Source organism: Capsicum annuum, chromosome 10, assembly GCF_002878395.1.
Source record: "Capsicum annuum cultivar UCD-10X-F1 chromosome 10, UCD10Xv1.1, whole genome shotgun sequence".
Classification (NCBI taxonomy): Eukaryota; Viridiplantae; Streptophyta; class Magnoliopsida; order Solanales; family Solanaceae; genus Capsicum; species Capsicum annuum.
Genome location: NC_061120.1, coordinates 197,936,088 through 197,955,475, shown reverse-complemented (window position 1 = coordinate 197,955,475; position 19,388 = coordinate 197,936,088). Strand labels below are relative to the sequence as shown.

Below are 19,388 nucleotides of genomic sequence, written 5' to 3'. Positions count from 1 at the left end.
GCTCGAGAGACTCCTTAGTATGTAATCATAAGTATACCTCATACGAAATAAAAGTGCAGAAGATAAACTGAAAACATGAGAACTCCAAAACCAAACTTAATATTTCATGACAGCAAACCATAAGGAACCCAAATTTAATCCAAACCGATCTACGAAGCCTCTACTGAACTGAAACACAAGTCTGTCTAGATCGGAACATGGCCCCGGCCGGACCATAAAACTAACAAAAACTACATAAGGATAGCATGCCTTCCGAAGCAAGGGAGGCTCACCAACTCTGGAGTTCAGGAAGTAATCTACTGCTGAGCTGGACCACAGAAATAGCCTCAGAACTGATATTATGAGACAACGTAGCCTCCACATAGGACGGTCAATACTTGGAATGTATTGGTATGTAGAACTATCCAAAAATAACATATACTTCATATAATATAATTGAGAGCATTTTGACAATAGTTTAGCATAAGGTATATATAAAAATACATGGGCATAATTCAAGATCTTCAAAACATTCTTGTAAATCATGAACTCAACTCTTTGCTTTACTTTTGAGTTAGATGGTACACCATACAATTCTGAATATCAATGGTTTATATAGGTCCGTCCTTAACTCGGCCGCCAAGCCCCCAATCCAAGTTTGCCGCAAGGATTGGAGTTTCATAAGCTGGTATACCCCCATGTAAGTAATCCCCCATGTTAGGTGTCCCAATTATCCTCCCATGTAGGAGAACATATCATAAATCCCATGTCGGAAAAATACACTTTCAGGAAATAACCCTTTTTGCTCAAATACCTTCTTCGGGTAACCATATAACTTTCTTTAAGCCCAATTTTAATCCTTTAAAACCATACTTCATTCTTATAAGCAATTATTTTCATATTCTATTAAGGGCATATCACAACAGGGTATCATCATACCCAGACTTACAAGTCATTTATATCATACCACATCATTTCCATAGCCCTTCTTGCTTAAAAGCATATTAATGACCACCCAAAGAATTTAAACATCAGGTGAGAGTTCTTATTTTCAAAAGCATATGAAACTTATGCAAACACACTCTCTTTTCAAGACTATAACACATGGTGATCAATTCTTTCATTAATCACATGCAATTTCTTCATTATGAAACCATAGCATTTAGAATAGAAATCACCTCTTTAAAAAACACCTGAAACAACCATGTATAATAATCAAGAGGTATTTAAAACTCAATAATTATCATCAATCATAAAACATCCCCAACATTAGACACACATAAATCTCATGATTTAAAAAGAGGAGTTATAATTCATGCTCTCAAACCTATTTCACAATTCGTAGCATGTTAAGACAATGAATTTCATCATGGGAAAGGAAATTTCACAAATCATGCTCATAAATCACTTTTCAATACTCATATAATGTATGCACATGATTATAAATCAAGCTTATGAAAAACGCCATGACAATATATACTTTCATCAAATTGGGTTCATGACTCATGTTTTTAAAATAATTTCCAAAACCCATTACATATACATAATTATATATCTTTAAAACTTATTAAAAATATTAAACTTACACTCATGAGATTTAGGATAGTCCCACATACCTTTTGACGAAGAAAAATTAAAGAGAACGTAGAGAAATTAAATCCCCGATGCTTGAGTTCCTCAAACCATAGGTAGTTTCTCCTTTCTTGCTTAAGGGAAGATGATTTAGTGATTTGAGAAGTGATACAATGTGTTTTAAGACCCTAATTTCGTCCATATGTGCTTAGGAACAGTTATGGGATGATAAAAGACCTTGTTGCCCTTAAAGTAACTCAAAATGGAACACTTTTAATGCTCCCGAAAGGCTTTGCGATGCATGGCCAAAGGAAAGTTACGGCAGTGTGCTTTGGCGATTGCTTTGCGGCACAGGGCCAATACGGACCCTAGATAGTGCCTCATTCAAACACTCATAACTTTTGACTTCGGACTCATATTAACGAACAATTGGTGCCGTTGGAAAAGAAGACTCGAAGGACTTTAATTTAATGTATTATGGACCACATAACTCCTTATATTTTAGGAGTAATGGTCTCTGAAAGTTGACCTAAGAAAAATCATCGACTAAAACTCAACCAGTAAGAAAATGCTCAACTTGACTTTGTAGGAAACTTTTATAACCTATACTTATTTCCAATGATGTTCTCACACTAAAACATCATTATTCACACTTATTTCTATTTTTAAGCAATAATTATTGAGTTCGGATCTATATACGTAGGAAAGATGGTTAAAACTCTAGTTGAAAATACAGAGTGTTACATTTTGTTGTTCTTTTTTGTATTTATTTGTCGATTATGTATGTTGCCTACAGGTAAAAATGAGGCTTTTCTTTTGATTTTGACAAGTTCTATTTGAACGAGTTTGCGAAGTTCAATGGTGGTTTACCTGTATGTTATATTAAATGATATATTTGTAACCTATCAAATTATTTTTTTGATATTTTTAACATTTTTTAATTTTGACATGCTAATAGTATTTTATTTTGTTCGTCGGATTATACTTATCTAGACGTATTGGATCGACAAAATAACATGAAATCGCCATATATTTGTGACCAAATGCATTGCTAAATACTTAAAATCAATTAGCCATGATAAATAGTACTAAAAGAGAAGTAGCATCCTTGACTAATTAAGTTTAGCTGAGTAATTGTTTGTCTTTTATTTTTTTCCCAAAGGCCTAAAGGAGAGAGAACTATTAGGTGTTTGCCACAAAAAAAAGAAATAATAATAATAATAATGATGATGATGATGATGATGATGATGATGATGATGATGATGATGATGATGATGATGATGATGATGATGATGATGATGATGATGATGATGATGATGATGATGATGATGATGATGATGATGATGATGATGATGATGATGATGATAATAATAATATGTTATAAATGTATTTACATTATAGTAAATGTCTATCAAGATCTACTTTGATAACTATTAGAATTTGAAGCATCAGTTTTTTACTCAGACTAGAGTCAATTTCTCCTATAAATAGAGGGGTTTTGTTCATTATATTGACAATCTTATGATCTCTCATCCTCAAGAAAAGTAATAAGAATTACTCTCTCTATTCTCTCTACTCTTCTTTTTTATTCTTTCTTGTTTTATAATGTGTTATCAGTACGAGACTCTGCCAAATAAGGTGAGATTATAAATCTAAAGGTCAAGGTTAGTAAGTCCTTATGTTATTTGTATTTTTCTATTAATGATATAATTATTGTTGGATTTGAGGAAAAATAATTGGTTTAGAACCATTTATGTTTTAAATTCATTCCTTAAGAACAATATTATCAAAAAGGATGATAATATTTGGGTTCAAGTCCCATCGATTTATACCTAAGACGCCTTTATATGGATAAGATGTTGAGTTTGAATCTCAATACACCATATTGATGATATTATGATGGCTAAGGCAAAATAATGAGTGTTTAATAAAAGGTCATGAAACGTATCCCATTAATATGCTCTATTCCATAAAGTGAATATGGTAGCATAAATCTGAAAGTTGACAACTTGCTTCATTGTTGAAAGAAGACAAGTGATTGAATGCACGAATATAAGCATGGAGAGATAATATGATAATAATCATCAAAAGTGATAATATTTTCACACGCTTATTTTGATTATAAGATGTGCTAGAGAAAAATTCTCTACTTCATAAGTATACCTCAACTTGCTCCTGAAGTAGCAATATGATGAGCTCCTGAAGTAGCAATATGATAAAAGAGGTTATAAGATATATAAGCTATCATAATTTGATAGGCTTAAGACACGATTATATTCCATTCTTGAAGAATGAGAATTTTGATTAGTATAAGCACAGATCCATTCCCTGAGGTGAATGTGATAATATTTAGTGAAGCTTATTATATAAACGTGTACTTGATTGTAATAGTATGACAACTCACCTCCGAAAGAGGCAGAATAGCTGAGATGAGTTATTTTGAAATCTACTTCTAAAGTAGTAAATCTGAAATTTATTCATATAATAGTAAATCTGAAATTTACTAAAGCAAGATCACATATCATGGTAAACTTGAAGTTTACTAGATTAAAAGTTCATAAGTTGACATGAACGATTGTGATATCCCGAAGATGTGCATACTGAGTATTGAACATATATTGAAGAATTAAAAAATTCTTCATGAACTTTAATGTTGTTTGTTCTCATGATAAGTTGATTGGACCAACTAATTTTGGGATTGGATCCCTTAAAATCTAAAAAGAATAAAAGGTGAATAAGGGCTCGTTCACCTATCATGTGAAATGTTGAAAAGATGCATCAATAACATGATCACATGTACATTCATGGTCAACCTACGCTTGACATTCATAAAGTTACTTGTTCAATATAAATTGAGCATAATTTTTAAATTGTGTAATCGAGATAATTCATCTTGATGATGATGGTTTAGCATTGAATGCCTTTCATAAATAACTGAATCATTACTAATGAGAGCAAAGTTTCATATGATATGTTGCATACAATAGCACTTGTATGCATTAGACCAATAAATTATGATTATTTCTTCTCTCTCAATTGGTTCAAGATCGGGAACCAACTATTCCATCTAATAGTTTTGATGTGCCGTATTCGATTAATGAATATACCATAATGCACAAAGATGGATTCCTAAAAGAAGTAGAGGATGTATGTTAGTTTTCCTAATATAAGGAGGAGATTATAAGAGCTATGAAATATGTTAGGAATTATCACCAGATCCTCATCCAAAAGATAATTTAAGTCAAATGCCGAAAGCATCTCATACTAAGCGCAAGTGCTCTTATTTAGTGTTCCTAAAGGACAAAGTCTATGCATGCGTGAAGCATGGTAGACTAATCGGTTCCAAATGAAATGGTCCTTGAAAAATAAGGAGCAAATAATCATAATAAAAAGGCAATGAGCTCTTAAAGAGCCTACGACATAACACTTCATGAAACCTTATGAGAGGTTCATGTACCTGAAAATAATGAAGTGATGAGATCTCAAAATATTACGTCGCATTGTGAATCGATACTAAATAATATATCATTAATATCTTTGACACAATATTGGCGCAATGTTGTGAAATATTACAAGGATCTTAATTCTACGTTAATTTAAGCATACTGACGTAGAAACATTTATCAAGTAACATGAAAGGATGCATCTTGGTAAGTATTAAACTTATTTAATTTGCAGTCCAGATATTTGAAGATGTCACTCATGAAATGTTGAATATTGTCACTTGACAAAACTTATGTGAAAAACTTTTAAGGATTCAAAATGCTTAAAGCATATAAAAGTTTCTGGGAAACTTATTTATAATCCTTATATTGTATAAGCTTATTGTTTGAACATCATTGGAAATCTCGGAGAGTTTTCAAAGCAATAGATTATTTGCTGAAATTTGAAATATATCGAATTGGATTGGTTATGAAGTACCATATCTTAGTGCAATTGATGCACTCATGTACCTTGCAAATACTACAAGGCCTATAGCCTTTTCAGTCAATTTGTTAGCAAAGTATATTTCTGCTCCTACTATGAGATATCAAAATGGGATAAAACACATGAACTTGTTTTATTCTAAAGATTGTAGTCCTGATCTTATTGGTCATGCTGATGTTAGGTACTTACCTAACCCGCATAAAGCTCGGTCTCAAATAGGCTAGGTGTTCATATGTGGTGGTACTATCATATCTTGGAGATATACAAAGTAGTCTATCATAACCACTTCATTAAATCATGCTGAGCTAATAGCTATTTATGAAGCAAGCCGAGAATGTGTATGATTAAGGTCCATGATACATCTCATTCGAGAAAAATATGGTATGAAATATGACAATCTACCCATAATTTTATACTGAGATAATTCAGCATACATAGCACATCTTAATGGAGGATTCATAAATGGAGATAGAACGAAACACATTTTGCCAAAGCTTTTCTACATACATGAGCTATAAAAAAATGATGATATTAACATGCAACAGATTCGTTCAACTAACAATGTGACTGATTTATTCACCAAATCTTCTCCAATTGCAACTTTCAAGAAGATGTTGCACAAGATCGAGATGCAAAGGTCAAGGATGTTCTTATTAGGGGGAGTTAATACGCGTTGTACTCTTTTTTCCTTACGAGGTTTTGTCCCACTGGGTTTTCCTTGTAAGGTTTTTAATGAGGCATCCGAAATGCGTATTATTAGAGATGTGTACTCTTTTTCCTTCACTAAATTTTTTTCGTACTGGGTTTTTTATAGTAAGGTTTTAACGAGGCACATTATCTACTAATTAGGCATTCAAGGGGGACTGCTATAAATGTATTTACATTATATTGAATGTCTATCAAGATCTATCAAGATCTACTTTGATATCTATTAGGATTTGAAGCATCTGTTTTTTACTCAGACTAGGAGTAAATTTTCCCTATAAATAGAGGGGTTTTGTTCATTGTATTGACAATCTTATGATCTCTCATCCTCAAGAGAAGTAATAAGAATTACTCTCTCTATTCTCTCTACTCTTCTTTTTTATTTTTTCTTGTTTTATAACATAATAATAATAATAATAATTATTATTATTATTATTATTTTAAAAAAAATTGGTGCTTTTTGCTTAATGTACCCTTTCCACAAATAAATAACAATAATAATTTTAAAAAATAAAAAAAGGCTTGGTGCTTTTTGCCTAATGCACCCTTTCACCATTACTAACATTATTAATTGTTTCGTCCTTTTCAAAAAGAGTGATCTACTTTTTTTTGTATTTCAAAAAAAATAATTCTTATTTGTTTTGGTAATATTATTTTAATTTCAATTTTTTAGTGGCATATTTAAGAACATAAAATTAAAGGTATTTTAATATATTTGACACAACTTTAATTTATGTTTATAAAATTTAAAGGGTCAAGGATGGAGTTGAGAGATTTGTTGAAAGTTGAAAATGGCGATATGATAAAAAAAAATATAAAAATTTATACATAGTATTTTACTTCTTAATATTTCAACTATTTCATGAAAATTGATTTCAAGTAATCTTAAAATTTGTGTCTAACAACAATAAAGAGAGCAACTTAAACATCTACTTTTTATTTTATTTTTATTTAACAATCCTAATGAATGAATAACTAAAATGACAAAAACTAATAAAACATGTTCAGAAAATTAATCAAATAAAATAGTATTAATCGGTGAAAACAAGTTTAAATACATCTTGGCATTAGTGGTAAATACGATAAATTAACTGTATAAAGAAATCAAAACAATCAAACTAAGTGTGGTATCATATATAACACGAGCGAAACTTGTGAGGAGGTATGTGAAATTAATATTCTAAAAATAGATAAATTACACCTAACAAGTTACACCAAATTTTGTAATACATCCCCAAAAAATGAAAATTACAAAGAATATACCTCTAATATGAGTCAACATTAAATTCTTTTTTCATAGTACCGTAAAATTTAGCATGCAAAGTTTGTTAAGCATTTCATAAAGGTCAAATTTACTCACATTTAGCAACCTTAAAGTACTAAAATTGTTCAAAAGTATATTTGGGTGTCATTTTAAATCTACATTTAAATATAAGAGATCTTTTTTTTTTTTTTTGTTTCTTCTCACATTTGAGATAGAGTTTTAATTAAATTTTGTTAAAGTTACTTTCGTGAAAGATAAAGACGATAAAGTTAAATAAATTTAATGTAATAAAATAAAGAATGATGACTTTTACAAGAATCACTCTTGAAACTTCTAATGGATCCTTTACATTTGAGGTACTATATTTTTCTTTTTCCTTATTGTTTTTGGTTGTCAATCTTAGATAGGTGAATACGAATCTATTGTATAGTATTCTTTTTTGTTTTCTTGATTTAGAGATTTTGGATATTATTGAGAGTCCCAAATGGTGTATGTTGTGATTACTATTTATGGTATTTAGCGGCCTCAATGACTTTTTTACTACAACTTGAAAGTTTATGCGTACTGAATGTTTTTGTGTTTAATAATGGAAATATGATAACAAACTTGTCATTGCAGATAATTTAGTGATTAACAGTGAAAATACGCAGAAGATGTTGAAAAAATAGGGTGTCGTTCCACAGCTCTAACAAACCAAAAACCTCATGGTGCATGTCATTCCACGATTCTATCAAACCATAAACGTTTGTCTTTTAATTCTTCCATTCTTAGACGTGCAGGGTATCGTAAAGTATTTTGAGGAGATCCTCCAGGACACCGGCCGGGAAGTATGTTTTGGGGGTTTATGATACCTTGAAAGTTGTGGAAATGAATGTTATTGAGACCTTTATTGTGTGGACAAGTGTGAACATTAATAGGTATCTGCTTAAAATGGTACTTTCGGAGAAACAATCATCAGGCACTTGAATAAGGAGCAAGACACTGTCCGAACTCTCTTCCCTGATCCTAATACAAATATTGAATTAGAGATTCAGGATAACTACGACTACATGACCGGTTTTGTGAATGAGTACCGCATATTTGGTTGTAATCTGGAGTTTATTACAACCAAATCACAAGAAGGATCTCAGTTTAGCCGTGGTCTTGATGGCATTGGAGGAATTCTCCGTTACCAGCTTGATGTTAGAGCTTTCGATAACCTTTCTGATGATGGTGAAATTTACGAAGATTCTGAATAGCAATTAAGAGCCTATGTCATTAGAAAGGCAAGAAGAATCGGAAAATAACAAGCTGAAACAGTGAATAAAATGCAGCTGAAATTTGCTACAAAACAACCGGGAAGAAGGAGATGATTTAGTACTCTTCTTCTTTCTAGATAATTCATTACATATAGAGAGAGATAGATAGAGAGAGAAATTGTATGTGAGGATTACAAACCACAAAATAAGCAAAAATATCTTACACAATACAAAGTACATATGTGTCCTACTAACCACCACTTATTTTAAATAAAAGACTTTCTACTACAAAAAATATCTACTAACTAGAAGTTTCTAGAGAAATCTTAATTTCCTAACACTCCTCCTTAAAGATTTTCACTGAAACTCCCGGCAACGTCCTTTGAAACTCAAACTTATTGGTGGGAAGAGCCTTGGTTAGAATATCGTCTTGTTGTTCTTCACTTTTGCAGTGCACCAGCTTAACTTCGTCATTCTTCTTTTCATCTCGCAAAGCATGAAATCTGATATTGATATGCTTCGTCCTTCCATGTTGCACTAGATTTTCAGCCATAGAAATGGTTGATTTATTGTCCACATAGATCATTGTTGGTTCTTTTGGCAATAGATCCAATTCAAACAAGATTTTTCTCAACAAAATTCCTTGATTTGTAGTAGAGGCAGTGATACAAGTCAAATGGCCACCCTAATTTTTGAAGAAATAATTGGAGGATATCACCTAAAGGCTCAAGACGTGGTCACCCCAAGGGCACGAGAATATGCAAGGAAGACCCGTTTTGAGCCTACCATGGAGCATACTATTCATCAAGGCAGTGAGTGAAAAACAGCTTAGACATCGAAGGCTTGAGGCTTCACGGTTTTGGACACTTAATGGCTCACGGTTTTGGGTCATCTTCATTGAGGGAATTTTGGTCACTTCACTTTGCCTAAAATGCACTTCATGGCTACCCTTTCATTAAGGGTAGTGTAGTCATTTTGTCTTCTTTTGTAAAGTATTATAAGTACAACATCTTAGGGATTATTTCTCTAGTTGTTTAATGATGATATTTTGGCACATTGTAAGTTCTCTCTTTAGTTGTAGGGCTTGGAATAGCCACCAAACCGAAATGAGGGCAACAAGTGTGGATATCACTTGTGTTGCAACATTGGCTTGATACATTGGTGTTTAGAGGAGGTAAAATCCCATTTGTGTCAACGCAGGAGTTAGGTGTTTGTTATGTGTAGTGTTAAGGGTCCAAGAGTCCACCAAATTCTTGGGTTCTTAAGATTATACCTTCACTTGTCTAACTATCAATCCTTTTGTTCATTGTAATCTTATAACCATTTGTGTCTTGCAATTCTAAGTCGTTTGGTTGTTGTTGTTTCACATCGTTGTTGTTATCTTGTTCATCATCTTATATTGTTAAATTAGTTTGACTTGTTGGATGGTTTAGTGTGAAAACACACCTTTGTTATCTCGTTTCTTAGTGTATTTATCGAATCCAAGAGTGGTCACCAAGAGAGTCCTCGGTTCTTGAACTTGTGGACAATTTTTGGCGTATGTTTTGTGCCTTCCGTTGTCTTTATTGTATCATTTGGTATCAGAGCATGGCTTGATCTTGTTCCTACAAGATCAAATCTTGAGCTTGCTTATTATAAAAAAAAAAGGAAAAATAAGTGTTCTTGTGTTTGTGTTCTTGGACGAGAGGTGTAGACCTTGCTATTGTTGTTTTGGCCAAGAGTTTGTGACTAGATCTAGTAGTATTTTACTTATTTAGAGTGTTTCAAGTGTTGGTTTCTTTCTCACCAATACTAAAAGTGTCTAGATCAAAAGTTTGAGCTTAAAATGATGACATTGTTGATATGAACTTGAAGCTGGCCGAATCTTAATGTTGTTGTTCTTGGCCATGATGTTGTTGTAGACTTAGAGTAGAATATTGTTGATATTGTTATTGTTCGTAAAAATTGTTGTTGTGATCCTGTTGTTCTTTACCTCTCTCATATCTTGAAAGACATAAGGTGTAAAGACAAATCCAAAAAGGTGTAATATAAAGTTACAAGATTTGTTGGTGAAAGACTTGATCACATCACTTTTGACTTGACCACAACTTTTCAACCACTTATTTTATTTCAAGGGCCTTGTTTTGTGGGAATAGTACAAGTCAAAGTCATACCTTTTTGAAGATTGAAATTGAAAAAGGTTCTAAAATTTACGCTTTCCCTCCAAAACCAAGTTCATCCATTCTAAATTGAGAAGTGACCAAAAACATCAACTTGATAATTAAAATTAGTGAAACCCATGAACAATTATAGGTTCACACGTCATCACATTCACTGTTCATAATTAAAATTACCTTGATGGTTCATGCCACAAGTCTGACAAAAAGGATTGGTTCAAGCACTGCTGCTACTACCCTAAGACTTAGAGCCTGGCGCCCTATCTCTATTGCCATCTCTGAACTTCGATACTGGAGTACTAGCTGAGGATGGATTTGGAACTGAAGATTTAGGACAAAATTGAGAACTATTCCCACCCTTTGACTTAGGCTGATTGAAATTGAAGCTACCTATTCTAGCTCTCTTATTTTGCTTTTTTCTCTAATTATTTTTTTGCTCCTCTATCTGCTGAGCATAGATCATGAGCCTAGACAAATCCATCTCACTAATCAACATCGCGGTCCTGCACTCTTTGACCATACAATCATTTTCTCCAGACACAAACTTACTCATTCGAGATCTGCTATCGGCAATCACATGAGGAGCATATCTAGCTGATTGAGTAAACTTGAGAGGATACACTTTCACTGTCATGTTGCCCTGCCCGAGGTTGATAAACTCTAACACCTTAGCTTCTCTCAGCTCTAGGGAAAATAATCTATCTAGAAAAGTAGTAGCAAACTCCTCTCATTCAATAGACCCTATATCTGCGGCCCTCTCTGCCTTCCACTATTTGAACTAAGTGTGAGCCACATCCTACAACTGATATACATCTAGCTCAACACTCTCACTAGCTGTCACTCCCATAATATCTATAATCTTCTGCACTTGGTCCAAATACTCCTGAGGGTCCTCATCTGACTTAAACCTGGTAAAAGAAGGAGGATTCATTCGGATGAAGTCCCGAATCCTGGCTGCAGCAGAATTGACCACTAGGTTGGTCAAAATGATAGTTGAGCATTCATTCTGGGTAGAAACTAAATTGGCTAGAGTAGTAAATGTAGATCTGAATTCTACATGATAGACGTGTTCGTACAGGGGATCTTCCTGAACGGGTTGAGGTGCTGACTGATTTCCAGTTCTTCTTTTGTTTCCTTTCTTAGGAGACATATTCTGTAAACAAAAGAGAGAAATGGATTAGATTGAGAGTTTAACTTGAGGTCATGCTCACTCGCACGACATGAATACTGAAAGAAGGAAAACTGTTCCTAAAATATCCCATAGCCTCCTGTCCATAAGTGTGGTGCGCTACATACCCATGTACTAGACTCTACTAGATGCGGCTTTCAGACTTCTTAGGATACTGTTGACCTAACTCTGATACCAAGTTTGTAACACCCCGAGTCTGGTACCTCGGACGCTACACAGTACTCATAATCCCGAAGGACCACAAGCTAACCCATGACTGGTACCTGCTGCAATAACTGAGTAATAATACTGTATAATACAGAATAATATGCTAAAATGCCATAAGGTTCAAAACTATAATACTGATGAAAAGAGCATGATGAAGTCTGATAAAACATCAGAATCTAAAATATTGAATATTGTCTGAACATCTAGTCTGAAAAGCCTCTAAACTGAACTATTTGAATAAGAAGTTAATCGGATAATCCCCCAACTAACTCCATCTACTGAAATGCTAAATATAATGAGAAAATAAAATAAAAAAATATCCTCGAATGATGAGGACTCACTGCTATTCTACTGCTGTTGGCTGAATGTCTGAACCGCTAAGAATGCTCTGGGGCCTGTACGTCTGAACCTATGATATAAAACACCATAGCACAAAGAAAAGTATACGTCAGTACGTGAGAATGTAGTAGTACACAAAGTGAGGTAAGACTGAATGTAAGAGTTCATATGCATGAACTATAACTAACTGGATAACATGAACAAAACTGCGTGAAAATACATGCATGAATACATAACTGTAACTGAAGTCATAAGGATTCTGAATACTGAGTTTACTAATAACATGGATTAATATAACTGATACAAATAATAACTAAGGGACTGTGTCTGACAGTCCTGATTTTGATGGAACTAGCTAAGTTTTGTACTGAGTTGAGTGACTGTAACTGACAATCCTTAAATCTGTAGAACTATCTGAGTTCTTTGCTGAAGATTGATATTGAGACTGTGAGAGGTAATCATCTAACCGACATGCCCCTTATCTATATAGATTTGGGGTCTAACCTGTAATACCAGTTGGAAGAGTGTCACTACCGTGCCACGGGTAAAGACACTGAAGAGGTACCTTCATCTGGCAGGTTCTCAAATGAGAATGGTGGGACCTTCAACTGATAGGTTAATCCACCTCATTAACCCTCAACTAGTAGGTTTTGATGTCTCAACCTACGTTGGCTACGTAGTTTTGGAATGCAAAGGCTGCTTTTAAGGATCACACCCTCTGCTGGCAGGTGAGCCCTCATCCTTGGGTTCACTCGGTGCTGAATCCTACTCTCAACTAAAGAGATACTGAACTAAGTATACTGGACTGAGTTCATTGAGATTACTAAGTTTTCCTGAGTTTTGTAACTGACTGAGTTCTAAAACTGACTGAGAGTGTTACTGATCGTGATAAGACTGAGATTGCTCTGTAATTGACACTAGCTCTAGGCACATAACTAAATTTTTTGGGTATTAAATACCCCTGGGACTCAATAGCATAAATATTAATAGGACATGGCACTTCTAGAATACATGACCATAGTCAACAATTTATAATACAATCATTGAGGGATTTCATGAAGCACTTAATAATCATAATCTTGTACATGAATAGGAATGCATTCTAATATATCATAATTTCACAATTCTAATCTCATGAGCATCCCATCAACCAACTACAAGGCATATCTTTAGCAAGGGAGTCATTCTAAACATGAGAGTATAGCATGGATTCACCATTTAGGTCACAATTGAGTCATAATGCACAATTTTGCTCATTTAGGCATTTTGACAAACACATAGGATGCATAACTTTAGGGTTAGGCATGAATAACTTTAGGCTTAGGCATGAACATTAAATCAATACAACATGATTACATTAATCAACGAAATTCATAGATTTCAACCCACATGCTAACATAATTTCATTAAACATATTAAAGATTTTAACTTGTAAATCATACAACACATCAACATGGATTTAATTCACCCTACAACATGAAAATTATAATTCAATTTTTGAAAGAAGATTCTTGAACTACAAGGGTAGAAGGGACCCTTGGATGAACACTTTACATGCTTTGGTTGATAATTTCTTGAAGATTAATGGAAGAAATTTTGAGTTTTTAATTTGAAATTAATCACCTAGGATTTTTCTTGTTCTTGAGCAATTGTGAAATAATGAATATAATTAGCAAAAAGAGGGCTAAATTTCATGTTATGAAGGCTGAAGGTCGGGGAAAAAGAGCTAATTACCCTTAAGGACATGGCTTTAAAAGATAGAAAACGTGCCCTGCGACGTTACAGATAATACGGCGCATCGAAGGTACCAACACGATAACCGACGCGATGCGCCGACATTGCATCGGTTCATTGGAAATTGCCTTGAGCTGAGGAAAACTTCACCTGTCGCCGCAATGGACGACATGACGCGCCTACATCGCGTCAACTCACTATTTTGGTCAATCGAACATGGTCTAAACGAGGTTTGAAAAATCTAAAACTTGTTCGAGAATATCTATTGACCTTCTTGATCATGAATTAATTAAGATATAGGCATTTAAAGGACTTTAAGGTCGCGAAATTAGATTGCCAACTTTTGAAGGCTAAAATAAACTAAGTCTGGAAACTTAGCTAGAATTTTCTAAGTTTGGGACCCCTTAACAAGCTTAAAGGACCGAATTAAGCTAGAAATTTTGTGGGGTCTTATAGTGATGTACTTTGGATTTTCAATCCGATCAAATCACTTGACCACCAAAATATTTAAAAAATACAAGAGAGTTCTTATTTTAAAACATGTGAAAACCTTTGCAAAGCTTCTCTCTTTTCAATACTTTAACACATGATGGTCAATTTCTTTATAACAATCATTGCACTTCTTTCAATTATCACATTGAACATTTATAAATAAGAAAACACCCTCTCTTCAATTTATAATCAATATTAAGTCCATAACACTAGTAAAACATTTATATCATGCTTCAAAAACATGCAATTGAACAACCAATAATATGTATAATCAAGAGGTATCATAACAAGAAAGGGGTTTCATTATTCATGCTCTCAATCAATCTTTGCAAAACTAAAAATGTATATGTATACATGATTATAGTTCAATTCTATAAAAGGGGATTTCAAAACAAACGTTTACTTTCATCAAACAAGTTCATAATACATGTTATTCAAAACCATGTCAAAAACCCTCTTTGCAAACATGATTATATATCTTTAAACCTGATAAATACCATAAAACTTATGTCCAAGGAGTTTAGGATAGCCCCACGTACCTTAATGTCGAAGAAATCGCGAAGAAATTGACCCTTTAAACTTGAATATCCAAACCCTAAGTTGATTTTTCTCCTCTTGTGTTTTTGAAAGATGAAATAGGGATTTGATAGTGTTACAACGTATTTAGGGACTTTAATTCTGTGTTAAGATTATTAGGAATGGTTATGTTGTCGACACTCAATTTTGGCTCTCCTTTTCATAAAAATTAATTTCTCGATGCTTATGATTCTTGGATATTTTTTCAATACATTTTCCTTGTTTATTTATTTATTTATTTTACATTAATATTTCAAAAAATGATATTTTTCCTTATTTTTGCAACTTATAAATTCACTAAAAAATAATAAATAAATATATTTAAAATTCTAATTTTCTTACTTATTCTAAATTTTTTTTTTATATATATATATATATGGGGTAGCGTATTAACATAATCCTTGCTATAGTATCTTATTTTTTTTACAAATTTACTCTATTTTATTTAGTTGATTTCAAATTATAGCTAAAAATATAAAATATTTACATATTTGAAATTTTATATATACGCGTTAAATCAATCGAACAAATAAGCATCGTTAAATTAATCAAATGAAATCGATTGGGGAGAATTAGATAAGTCAGTTATCCGTTTGGGCCAATTTTCTTAATTTATTTCAGCCCAAAAGTTTATTTTGTCTTGCTTAACCTAAAATTAAAATGGCCCAACTTCAAATACCCAAAACCCAACCCAATTCCATTTTTTTTGCTCAACATATAATAGCAACCCAACATGATACCCGACCCAGAACATCAGCAACCCAAATCGGCCAAAATTGACCCGGCCCATTACTATTTCCCATTCTCCAAATACCGGATTTATCAGCAAAACAGTGGGCAAAAGTTCAACAACAGCAACATCAACATCGACAATATAACACGACATATCCCTGAATTCCCTCTTCTTCACGTTGAAATTCAATACCAAGCTTCCATCTTCAATCACGGCAAATCGGTGGATTTCTTGGCTTTTGCAGAGCCAACAGCTACAATTGTCTTCTCTATCACTTCATGATGAAAACTTTTACTCCTTTTCCCTCTCTTTCTTAGTTTTGAAATTTGAATTCTTAGCTTCTGGAAGAAGTTGGATCTGAGTTTTTTCCTATAAACACAACCCTCTATTCACTCATTAAGGAAGAGGAGAAAAAAGATCAAGTTCTCGGTCCCTCTTTATTTTCTTAATTGGAGTCGAATTCGAGTTCGAATTGAAGAGATTCAGGTTACACTTTGATTACTCTCATCGCTTTCATCGTATGCACTTGAAGAATGAGCTCGAATCACCGACAAGAACGCCCTAGTTCACTGCCCCCAAAAAAGGTACAAACTTCACCCTTTCTACACCGTTCTTTATCGAAATCAGTATTTGTTAAACAAATTGTGTTGCTGTTTCGATTCTTTGTTGGATGTAACAAGTTAGGCAACTCGTTACATGGCTGGTCTTGACTGAAATATGTGCATTTGTTGTTGTTTTGAGAGTTTTTGTTTAATTTTTTTGATATGATATTGAAAAGCTTCAAGTGTTGATGGGCTTGTATGGTTGCTGTTGTCGATGTTTCAAACTTGCATAATGCACGCATTTAGCATTTTCAAATGATTAACAATAAGTTTTTGTTCCTGTTTTGTGCAAGGATAAAGTCTCGATTCTGAATTTGGCAAAAAAATGTGAAGTTTGTTCTGTATTTTTAGTCTTAGCGGAAGCATTGATTGAAGTTTATTTATGAGTTTAAAGTAATCTTCTAGCTCTTTTTTTCATTGTTTGTTTGAGTAGCTTCTAGGTAACAATCGTTTGGATCAGGTCAGTTTCGGTTTGTTGATATCCCTTCGATTAGAATGTTAGGAAGTCCATACGATTACGTGTGCTAAGTACTATTTCTCTTCCTCCTTTTTTATTATTCTCTCTTTTAAGACCATAGTTTTGAGTATGATTGGTTTATTTGATGAAAGGAAGCGTCAGTCCTATGTTTTGCAATTTCAAGTATGAATAAATCGGGTATTAACTAGGATCTTCTAGGAATGGTAACTTGATTTAACTATATTTTGTTCTCTTAACAAATGGGCATCCAGAATAATGCAGAATCATGATTTATGCAGCCTTATCTTTTTTCCTTAAACAAGATGGGAAAATCCGCCAAATTTTCTCCCTTGATCTATTAGTTCTAACTCTCTAATATAATAATTAATTTTGAGTTTGGTGTTTGTTGTTGCCTATTAATTTCTTGATGTGTGTTACGTTAGGTGCGCTTTGGTATTTTGTTCTTTTCAGTTTGCTCTCGTTCCAAGAGGCCTTAACTTCTGACAAGTTCGTGGCTCTTTGAACTTGGTTTATTCCGATACTTTCCTTTTCTCATAAAAATAAGTGAAGGTAGGCTTGTGAAGTGAACTTTTTATATCTTTACTATGCTACCTTTATGTCAAGTGTGCCAAATATGTGGCTGCCCGAAGTTTCTTTGAGTTTGCGAGATGAAGTATGATTGGTTTTGGCCTAAATTTACTTATCGACTAATTTTGTTGTCAAATGGGCTGCCAGCTTTCCATAAACTAGTAAGGAAAATATCCATCTGAACATCGATTGCTAAATGATTCTCTTCTCCTTTTCATTCAAGATATGATCGCATAAGAGATTAGTACCTTTCTGTTCATGATATACAATAATGCGACTGCTTGGTTGGAATTGTCAATCATCCCTTTGTTGATTTACGGTAAAGAATAAGTGATGATATGTGAGTTTGTGTCTCTAGATAAGATTAAAAATGCAAAAGTGGTTAATACGGAGTTAAAGCTTCATGTTTCTTCACTGTTTTGATTCTCAACCATTTGGACCCCTATTTGTTTGCTAGCTGTTGGTATGTTATAGTAAAAAAAGCCCATTTGATCACGATGTAAAGGGGCTGGTAGTTATTAAAATTTGTTTTTTCCTAATTTTATCTTAGTTTCCTGTTTGTTTCCTTAATGACAATATGTGTTGGGAGTACAGGAATTTATTGGTTAAATGACGCTGCTCTCGACCGATACTCAGTTTGATAATAGAGGCCCCCTTTCTCGTCACTAACTTCATTGTCCCTTCTTTGGTTTCTTTGTTTTCGTTTGTTTGTTTTCCTGTAAAGTAAATCAACAACAATGGCATTCTTCCATAACATTCTGTAGTTGTAGTTCTGCATTTATGTTTTACCTTTGTGTAGCTAATATTTTTAAAATGTTATAGTTGAAGACATTCTATGATGTACTAACTTGTTGTAAGGTACTTTTTTCCTTGCCTTATCTATTCTTTAATGTATATTTATACTTTTATATCTATAATAGCAGAAAAACATTAATGAAGTTGTGGGAAATTTTATCTGTCTGGATAAGCTGTAGATATCTATATAGGACGATATGTTCCTCAGAATTCTTCTGTCCAGTATGTACCTTTTGTGTTTTCTTGTTATTTTTGTGGAGTGAGATCTAGAAGGAATATGTGCATCATCCCGTCTTGCTTTGTTCGTCACTTCTCCTGTCTCGTTTTATATCGTCTGGGCTGCTTACATGCGGATATGTGATGTATGTGGTTATTAAAGAATATGGCTTAAATCACTATCTGAATAATATAGAACGAGAAGGCCTTATAGGAGTGATCAACTACATGTTCTTGAGTTCATTGTTTCCTTTGGTTTCATGACGTGAATATGGATGTAGTAATTTAAGCGTCAAATGTGTGTGAGTTTGAATTATTTCATGACCACTGTCCATCAAGATATTCTATTATGTGTTTCAATATTGGAAAAAGTTCAAACCATCCAATAAGTGTAGTTCAAAGGTTTAATTGTAAAATAGTTCTAGGCAGAAACGATGGAGCGTCGAAGTGTGGTTGTTTCTAGTTGTAGCTGAGCACGTATATTTCCAGTTGTCACAGATAATTCTTTTGTGAAATTCGTTAGCCTGGCCAAATCAGTAGCTCTTGAGCCAATTGATGGCTTTTGGACTTCGTTTGATGTGTTTTCTAAACTTAACGTCGATGATTTTGTCTAGTTAGC

General features: G+C 33.4%; 1 long non-coding RNA gene across 1 annotated transcript; it reads left to right on the top strand.

Annotated features, from left to right (window-relative positions):
• Positions 1-16,144: 16,144 nt before the first annotated feature.
• Positions 16,145-18,630, top strand: LOC124887618. The gene is made up of 2 exons (XR_007045382.1): positions 16,145-16,695; positions 18,353-18,630. It is a non-coding gene; the product is annotated as an uncharacterized LOC124887618 (long non-coding RNA).
• Positions 18,631-19,388: the final 758 nt, after the last annotated feature.